Source organism: Camellia sinensis, chromosome 9 (genome assembly GCF_055761805.1).
Source record: "Camellia sinensis isolate YWXY chromosome 9, ASM5576180v1, whole genome shotgun sequence".
NCBI classification, from domain to species: domain Eukaryota; kingdom Viridiplantae; phylum Streptophyta; class Magnoliopsida; order Ericales; family Theaceae; genus Camellia; species Camellia sinensis.
Window position 1 is genome coordinate 62,496,311 of NC_138969.1, and position 9,860 is coordinate 62,506,170.

Consider the following 9,860-nt stretch of genomic DNA (forward strand, 5'->3'; position numbering starts at 1 on the left):
AATTGAACATTGTGGAGAAAAATGTTTACCCATTGAGAAGTTATGGTGAGCCAGATGACCTATAGATGTGTCACATAACCCCACTCATAAAGTGGAATATCATAAGTTCAATAAAGTTCCTCTGGGATAAAATGAACTAAAGGCAACATAGCATTTAGACTTAACTTGAACTTTTTGGAAATGGTGCTACGCCCAGGGTCATCAAAATAACTGGCATTTTTATTATACACCATTTTCTTCATAAGGAACCACAATGGTAATAGTGACATAAATGCTCCCACTGATTCCTTTTGAGTGCTTGGACATGAAAATCAATCAAATTGTCAAGGAGTGATTCCCTTGACCTTGTGAAGAAGGGTCCTTGCAGCACACAATTGCTGCAGCAAAATCTTGTTAATAAAATGTAGAAAGTGATTTTTTTAATTTATTTTTTTACTTTTATAGCTGAATTGTTTCCACTAAACCGATACATTAGGTTTATTCAATAGGGGAAATATTGTTTTTCATCAAAGTCAATGAAAGCTACTTGAACTTAAATCGCACCATTAGATTTCTTTGTTTAATATGAATTGGTAGCCCCTGATTGAAAATTGGCATTGGATCTCTGCAGAAATAATCGTCAATGCAGGAAAGCTTACATGTGAACTGGGTCACCGAGTAATGAATCATAGCTAGTGTTTCAATTCTGGCGAACTCATACCCAGGACACATTCTTGGTCCTCCTCCGAATGCCACAAAGCAGTAAGGAGGGGCTGGTGCTTGTTGCTCAAAGCGTGTTGGATCGATCTTTGATGGATTTGGGAAAATCGTCTCATCCATGTGAGTCATGCTTGCTGCCCATACCACCTGTTTATCAGAAATTTGTGTTACTTCGAGCTTTTATTTTATTTACATTACACACATTTGTTCTGGTAATTAATCTACAATTATGGAAATATTAGCAATATTTACACATACTTGCCACCCTTTTGGTATTAGATATCCTCCAAATTCTGTATCTTTGAGGACCCTCCTGAAGAAACAGAACCCAGGAGGGGTTATCCTTAAGAGTCTCCAATGCTACTCTCCATGTGTACTTCATCTTGGTAAGATCATCCCATGGGACGAGCTCCCCCAGGGTCTTGCTTTTAGCAATCTCCTCTTGTTCTGTGATCTCAAAATAGATAATTTTTCAGTATGTTCTATTTTCTAGTATCCTTTTATCTTTTCAGTTCTTAAATCTTTCTCATGAATCATGATGAGGGAGCTAGTTGGGGGCATACCTTGAACAATAGCAGCATAAATGGATGGTTCATTGGCTAAAAGCCTGATCAAGAAGGTAAGGAGGATGGAGGATGTGTCATATCCTCCAATCATTATAATGACCGCGTTGTCCTCAATCTCCTCATTGGACAGTAGAGCTGAATTGTCATCATTGCGGATACTAAGCAAGCAAGTGATGAGATCTTGATGAGGGAAGCACCATTTTTTTCCAAGGTTACCCTTTTCTCACTTATAAGGTCCATGAGTATGGTTTTCATTTTTGCCCTTGCTTAGAGGCTAAGCAAATTCACTGGTACTGACAGCATTCCTTCAATCATGTTTTGAAATAAACCTCTTAGTGCTTCTCTTCTTGCTCCTAGTTCTATTCCAAATATGAGTGAACAAATAATGTTGAATGTGAGGGTCTTCATCAAAGGCATCACCTATGTTATCAACAAATTGTTTCATACTATTAATGCAAGGAGGAAAAATTAATAGGTTAGCATGTCTAAGGTCCAATGGAAATTGTCATTTCTCCATGTGTATGTGGTTGGTTTTGTAGATTCTCATATAGCTACTAGCCAAACAGAAACCTCATGCGCGTCTCTTGTTCCACTCATGACGTCATGATTTGCTTTTGTAAAGAAAGGACCATCTTCATTTCATTATAATTTTATTGACTAGTTACTAGATAAAACTATGGATTTAAATCTAGAGTTTTGAAATTTACATCAGTAGTTGCAACATATGTTGACCTCATTTTTGCCATGCCAATGCATCTCCATGTGCTTTCTGTTAAAATTGATGTATTATTGATTGATGTATGTTATGTTTACAATGAGTCCTATATATAGAAGATTAGAGGAGGTAGGTATGTAGTAGGTGGAGTAGTAGGTGGAGTAGGTGAAGTGGGTGGAGTAGGTGTAGTGGTAGGTTTTGGTAGGTTTTAACAGCCCCCCGCAAACTCAAGGGGGATAGGAACTAACCAACTTGAGTTTGGAGAGAGTAACAAAACAAGAAAATAGACTAATACATAAAATAAAAGAGGATAGGAGACACTGTATGGTCGTGTCAGACCGTTGGTGAAGACACTGAATGGTTGTGTCATAACGTTGTAGAGGACACTGGATGGTTGTGTCATAACGTTGTAGAGGACACTGGATGGTTGTGTCATAACGTTGTAGAGGACACTGGATGGTTGTGGCAGACCGTTGTAGCAGATAAAGTCTGGACAGTTGACGAGGTCACACCGGACCGATGGAGAAGCTAACCGGAATCAAATGTCGGGACAGTTTATGGGGTCATGTCGGACCGTTGGAAAATACACTGTATGATGGTGTATATAGGCTGCCCAAATATATATATACATGGATATATATATCGAGCCCTCAAAAGGCGCGCCCACTTCATCAAAAGGCGTGCCCGACAGAAAGCGTCGAGCCATCAAAAGGTGAGCCGGAGACGTGGCGAGGCACGTGAGTGACAGAGCGGCGTGTCGGCCGCGTCGTCAGTGTCGATATAAACCAATGCGGAGGCTGTGGAAACCAAACCAGGCTGAAACCTCTGAACATTGTCATTCTGAAACACTCTGTAAATATTCTGGATCCAACCCTTCTCTGAAAAACTCTGCGTTTTCGGAGAGAGAAACTTTGTAACACTCTGTAGCCCAGAAAATGGCCTCGTCTTCCCGTGGTCTGCTCACTCTCTTTCCCGACCTCAACGAGTCAACAAGAGAGATAACTGGTGCGGTGGCCCGTGAACCTCAACCAAACGCCTCTGGTTTTGCTCCGTTGAACTTTCCGATGCGGTCGGTGGAGCAAAAAATGGCAGTGCAAACGGATATTGAAGCCAATCAGTATACATTGAAGTCATGTATGGAAACCATGACTGCGGTCACAAACTTGTCGCACCGGCTGCAGAGTAGGACAAATGAGGTGCAGCAGTTAAACGCCCAACTGGCTCTGCTCCAGCGCATGTATAAGGATGCGCGAGCAGAGATAAGTGTGCTAAAGGCGGAAAACAAGGAGCTGAAGCGGAAGGCCACCGTGATGTTCCGATTTGGAGGTCCGCCATATGCTGCAGTGGAGGAGCAGGAGGGAGTGAACGTGCTCGGCAGCGCGGGAAACACAGAGGCAGCACCGTCAAGGGCTGTCCAGGACGGAGGCAAGAAGAAAAGACCGGCGGAAGAGGCGAAGAAGTGAGGTCGGTGGGTGGCCGTCTGCAGAAAAGAGAACAAATCTGTTGTTGTTGTGATGGTGGCCTTTGGTTTTGGTTTTGGTTGTTTTGTTTTGTTTTGTTTTGTTTTTTTTTTTTTTTTTTTTTTTGTGGGTGATCGGGTTAGATCCCGGCAAGAAGATGTTAAAATTTCCCATCTTTACCTTCACCTACTCCACTACACACTCCACTTCACCTACCTCCACTTCACCACACACTCCACTTCACCTAACCCACTATCACCTCCACTACACCTACTACCACATTTTCTTCTATATATAGATTGTATAGGAATTGTAATTAATCAATCTTGTAATCAACATATCAATCAATAATACAAAAATTCTTACATGGTATCAGAGCAAGGTTGAGAAGCTAATAATTCTGCTTCACCGGCGGGCGGCAGCCTCGCCTTGGCCGCCCGCCGGACCTCTACTGGTTGCGTTTATCCACTAGCACTAGTACATCTTCGATGAGCAACACATCCTCCTCCTGCCACCCCAGGCTCTTCGTCGCCGACCTCGCCCTTGGGGTTTCCCTCTGCCTTCAGGGACTCTGGGTGCTTCAGACCGTCCTCCCCCCCAGAAAATCAACACCAGCTGCTATGGCAATACTTCTCCATTTCATATTCCTTCTTCGCCTGTGGTGTTGCCTTGGTCGACAAATTATTGTTCTTCATGACAGACTCTTCAACCCCTTTCCTCATCTTACACACCAACCCCGACATGTCTGTTACTTCACTCTCGTAGTCATCGTCATCGTTACTTCAGGACGAGGCTCCGGCGTTTTTTTCGGTGGACTCCTCCTCTTGATCTTCATCATCCAAATATTCGTCCTCCTAATATGGGCCATCCTCCAGCCCAAGAAACCCCCCTTCGTCCTCCAAGACGCCACCGTCTCAGCCAACATCGTCTTCGGCAACCCCACTCCTGGCATCGTTGTCGGCAGCAACGGTATCAAGTACCAGCTGGACCGGAGCTGCAGCGTCTCCCTTTGATCATATAGATCATGGATCATATAGATCATGCTGTAAGCAATGTAAGCAATCATTTGCATACAGTACAGGTTCAAAAGTAGCTGGTACGAGCCACCTCAATTAACTCCTTCGGAACCAGGAGAGGACTCAATTAACTCCATACAGTGCACCGTCAAAGATGGGTGGAATTGGGAATGGTACCCACGTTTCAGTATCTTTACAACCAACCCTCTCTGTTTTTGTCCCCCCACCATCATTGCATCCACCTCCCCACTTTCCTTTCCTTTCTTTTTCTTTTCTTTTCTTTATTCTCCACTCCCAAAACCTTATCATCCACGTTGCTCCACTTTTTCCCTTTTCTTTTATTTTTTTATTTATTTATTTATTTTATTAAAAAAAAAAAAAAAAAAAAAAAAAAAAAACCAACCAACAAACACACACGGAGGAAGAAGACAAACTGCAAAATTTTATTCATATCGGGCCTCACCCCGATCATCATTTTACACAAACCAAAAAAAAAAAAAAAAAAAAAAAATACAAACAAAACAACCACACCCACAGTGGGATTTTTCTTTTCCCTTCTCTATTCTACTGCAGGTCTCTTCTTCTTACTTTTATCTTGGGTGTCCCGTGCCAGTCCGGTCTCCGTGTTTCCTTGTCCACTGAGCACGTTCACTCCCCCATACTCCTCCACTGCAGCATATGGAGGACCTCCAAATCGGAACATCACGGTGGCCTTCCGCTTCAGCTCCTTGTTTTCTGCCCTTAGCACGCTTATCTCTGCTCGCGCATCCTTATACATGCGTTGGAGCAGAGCCAGCTGGGAGTTTAAATGCTGCACCTCATTTATCCTACTCTGCAGCCGGTTCGACAGGTTTGTGACCGCCGTCATGCTTTCCACACAAGCCTTCAAAGTATACTGATTGGCCTCCACATCCGACAGCCCTGCCATTCTTTGCTCCACTGACCGCATCGGAAAGTTCAACGGAGCAAACTCCGGGGCGCTTGGTTGAGATTCCAGTGCCACCGCACCAGTTCTCTCTCTTGTTGACTCGTTGAGGTCGGGAAAGAGGGTGAGCAGTCCACGGGAAGACGAGGACGAGGCCATTTTCTGGGCAACAAAGTGTTTCAGACTATTTTCTGGGCAACAGAGTATTACAGACTCTCTCTCAGCAAACGGAACTATCTTTCTCAGCAACACGAAGGATTTTTCAGAGGTTTCTCTCAGTTTTTTCTCTGCCTCAGCCTCTGCCTTCGTCTTGGTTATATAGCCAAGGCAGCCACGCGCATCGCGCGACGCCAGCCGACACCACGGGCGCGCTAGCCAAGGCGCTCACGTGCCTCACCATCATGCCCGGCACACTTTTTGATAAGTTAGGCACGCCTTTTGATGGCACGCCTTTTGATGAATTGGGCACGCCTTTTGATGGCACGCCTTTTGACAAAATTAGGCACACCTTTTGAGGGTGCCACTTTTTTATGGGTCCGACAAGACTCTGTAAACTGTCCCGACATTGATTCCGGTTAGCTCCTTTCTGGGTCCGACAAGACTCTGTAAACTGTCCCGACATAGATTCCGGTTAGTTTCTACAAACGGTCCGACACCCCATAAACTGTTTTTCTACAACGGTCCGACATGACCCCATAAACTGTCTTCTACAACGGTCCGACATGACCCCATAAACTGTCTTCTACAAACGGTCCGACATGACCCCATAAACTGTTTTTCTACAACGGTCCGACATGACCCCATAAACTGTCTTCTACACCGGTCCGACATGACCCCATAAACTGTCTTCTACAGCGGTCTGACACCGCCATCCAGTGTCCTCTACACCATTATGACACCACCATACCGTGTCCTCTACAACGTTATGACACCCCCATACAGTGTCCTCTACTGTCTTCTACAAACGGTCCGACATGACCCCATAAACTGTTTTTCTACAACGGTCCGACATGACCCCATAAACTGTCTTCTACACCGGTCCGACATGACCCCATAAACTGTCTTCTACAATGACAGTGTTTGTTTGTTTGTTTGTTTTTTTTTTTTTAACGCTTTGATGGAAGTAGATTCCGGAGATGAATAAAACAAGGTGTGGTGAGCAAATCTATATGGTATGAATGGAATTTGGAAAAGATGTTTTTGTTTGTTTGTTTGTTTGTTTTTTTTTTTTTTTTGTTAATAATAATAAGAAGAATAAAAAATAGATAAAGAAAAGAGAGAATATTTTTGAGTGGAGGATGTTGGGGGCGATGGTGAATGTTCAAAAAAAGAAAAGATAAAAAAAAATAAAATAATGGTTTGAAGTAATATAATATAATAAAAAGATATATATTATATATATATATATATATATAAAATAAAGAAAGTTGGGAACAACATGATAAGGGTGTATCTTAAAAGGATAAATAAAAGAAAGTGGAAGACAACATGATACGGGTGTGTATGGATGTGATAATGAGAGTGAAACAAATTGGGTGGGTGTGATTAAATAAATAAAAGAAGAATGGGTGTGTGTGTATGAAGCTCTGTGAGAGATAGAGAGAGAGGTTGATGCCGAGAGTGTAAAAGAAATTGAGAGAGAGAGTAGATGTGCCAAGAGGAGATCTTCCACTGCACACTCATCACTACTATCTGAAAGAAACGAGAAATCTGCCATTGCGCACAGAGAGAGAGAGAGAGAGAGAAAAGGCATGTGTAGAGGTCCGGCGGCAGCACATGTAGCTTGCATGAGCAGTGAATGAGAAGGATGATGGACGGACCAACGACGCATTGGGTAGGCGTCGTGGTCAGCAGTCACGGCTGACAGACGCAGCAATATTGCAGGTGCTGGACACGAAGCATGCAAACCATGCGAGTTGGGATGGTCGGCGACGGTGCCCGGAGTTGCAGCAGCGGGCAGTGAGCAAACAAACGAAGCTTTGGTTGAAGAAGATGCAATCTGTATCTGCAGTAGGCCGAAATGAAACACTGGTGGCGAGAAGAGTGGGCGTCAATTCGAGCTAGCAGTGGTTTGAGTTGCTGCAATGGTTATTGGCGGTGATTGGAGGAATTGGTTGAGGTCCGGCGGGCGGTTAAGGCAAGGTTGCCGCCCGCCAGAAGGCGAAGAGCGCCAAGAGCTTAACCTATAGCTCTGATACCATGTTAAAATTGATGTATTATTGATTGATGTATGTTATGTTTACAATGAGTCCTATATATAGAAGATTAGAGGAGGTAGGTATGTAGTAGGTGGAGTAGTAGGTGGAGTAGGTGAAGTGGGTGGAGTAGGTGTAGTGGTAGGTTTTGGTAGGTTTTAACATTCCAACTTCTTCATCCATCTTCCCAACATATTGTTTTAATGCTTCAGGCTTCAAAAAGGATACAAATGCTCCCCTTATTCGCTTGTGATCTTCACCACTCAACTCCAGTATATTTTTCTCACCACAGACTCTCCTCATTGATGCTGGTTGCTGGTTGGAAAACGTCTTGCTGTCACACGTGTATATAAATTTGTTTGCAGCCTGTCCCTGGAGAAAAACTGTAGGAGTTCCAAAGAGGCTGAGTTTGGAAATGGGACCATACTTTCTTATTCTTTCATGGAACCATGCCTCACCCTTGTTTGCTCGCATCACATGTAGAAGGCTGAGGCTATGGCCTATGATGGGTAATCCCATGGAACCTGGTGGGAGCTTGTTGGAAGTTTTCTTGGTTAGGAAGAGAAAGATGGGGAATAAGTAGAAGTAGCAAACTCAAATAGTTAACAAATTCCATGGCTGATGGAAATAGAGAGAGTGGTATATTGGTTTTGAAACTTTAAGATGGTGGAAGACTATACTTAATTGGGCAATTTTGAGGTGTTAAGGACGACCCTACTTTTACCTAAACAAAGGAGAGAGATTGGCCCTTGTTTGCTTCGTCACTTTCTTTTTGTAGAGAGAGAGAGAGAGAGAGATTGGCCCTTGTTGTCTTTGTAGTTACAATCTTGCTTTGTCATTTTCTTTTTGTAGATACTTCTTGTCTTTGTAGTTACAATCTTGCTTGTCATTTTCTTTTTGTTTTCTTTAGTTGATGATGTTGACATGAATAGATGTTGTCAATATTTGTTGGGCATATAAGCTATATAATGGAGTTGCTTTGACATTTTCTTAGTGATTAAAGCACTGCCTTCTGAAAAGGGCCTGCAATGTTTTCCGTAATAAATGATGTTGATATGAATAGATGTTGTCGTTAATATTCGCTGGACATATAAACTACAAAAAAGTTGCTTGGACGTTTCCATAGTGACTACAGCACTTCCTTCCAAAAGAGGCTCTATTTCCAATGAGCAGCAACAAAGGTCCAAACTTAATTATAAAACTATTTGTACACTAAAATTTGTTATGTTCATTAAAACAAGAGTCATAATTCTAGTGTTCAAAAATGCCATTAATCACCTTGTCATCTGGCATTTTTTTCTTTTTAAAGGAAGAAGAAGAAGAAATGGAAAAACATGGGTGTCAAATGACTATAATGACACATTATCTTCTTATTGTGCGACGAGACGACAATTATTGTCATTTGAAATTTTTTCCCTTGCATCATCTCCTCATTTCACATCACTTTTTTACCTCACTGCTTTCTCTCTCCCTGCCATTTTTCTCTCTCACCCTTTTTTACACCGATGATTTTGATAATATAGGAATTGATGATAAAATGATATTGTTCGTCTTGCTCTTGAAGATTTTTGACTAAAAACATAAGTTTTTCAAAATTTTTTGGGGTTCTTAATACGTCTTTAAGCAATTGGAGCTTCTTTTTGGTTTTTGTTTTTGGAGTCTTTGAAATTCAGTAAGGCTTGTTTAGGTCATAAGATGAGAAATAGGCTTTTTTTCTCTTGAAAATGTGAAGTCCTTGGGACATTTTGTCAAGAAAAAAAATTGTGAGTATTAAGATTTTTACGTGGCCATTTTATAATTCAATTCTGCGTTCACTAATGGCGAGCGATTATAGGTGGGTTTTCATTATATACCGTTTTCCAAAGTAGAAACTTCATTTGGGTTTTGAAGTTTTAAAAAACTTTCTTAGTTGTGGTCTGAGTAGAAGGGAGAAAGACAAATGATGAGGGGGAGAGAGAAAAACTGTTGAAAAGGAGAGATGATGAAGAGAGAACAAGTGGAGAGAGAAGGTGAATGATGGTTGAGCTATGCCCCAGAGGAGTAACCAATCAGAGGAAAGGGTCTTAATTTATATTGAACAGATGCACTACATACAAGTTAAAACAAAAAGTATCATGGTATGTCATCCTTCCCTAAAATGGAACTTCCATGCTGGTGCAAGAACTATCAGGAAAATCAATCTAGACCTAAAGCAGACTTGAGGGCTCTTGCTATTGACAGGAATGAACCTACTTCTCAAGACCATGTATACAGCTTGTTGGTTGCATTATGTTGTGATTAGTTA

General features: G+C 42.1%; 1 pseudogene; it reads right to left on the minus strand.

The window, feature by feature from the left end:
* Positions 1-449: 449 nt before the first annotated feature.
* Positions 450-8,466, minus strand: LOC145788972 (taxadiene 5-alpha hydroxylase-like; annotated as a pseudogene).
* Between the last annotated feature and the right edge of the window lie 1,394 nt (positions 8,467-9,860).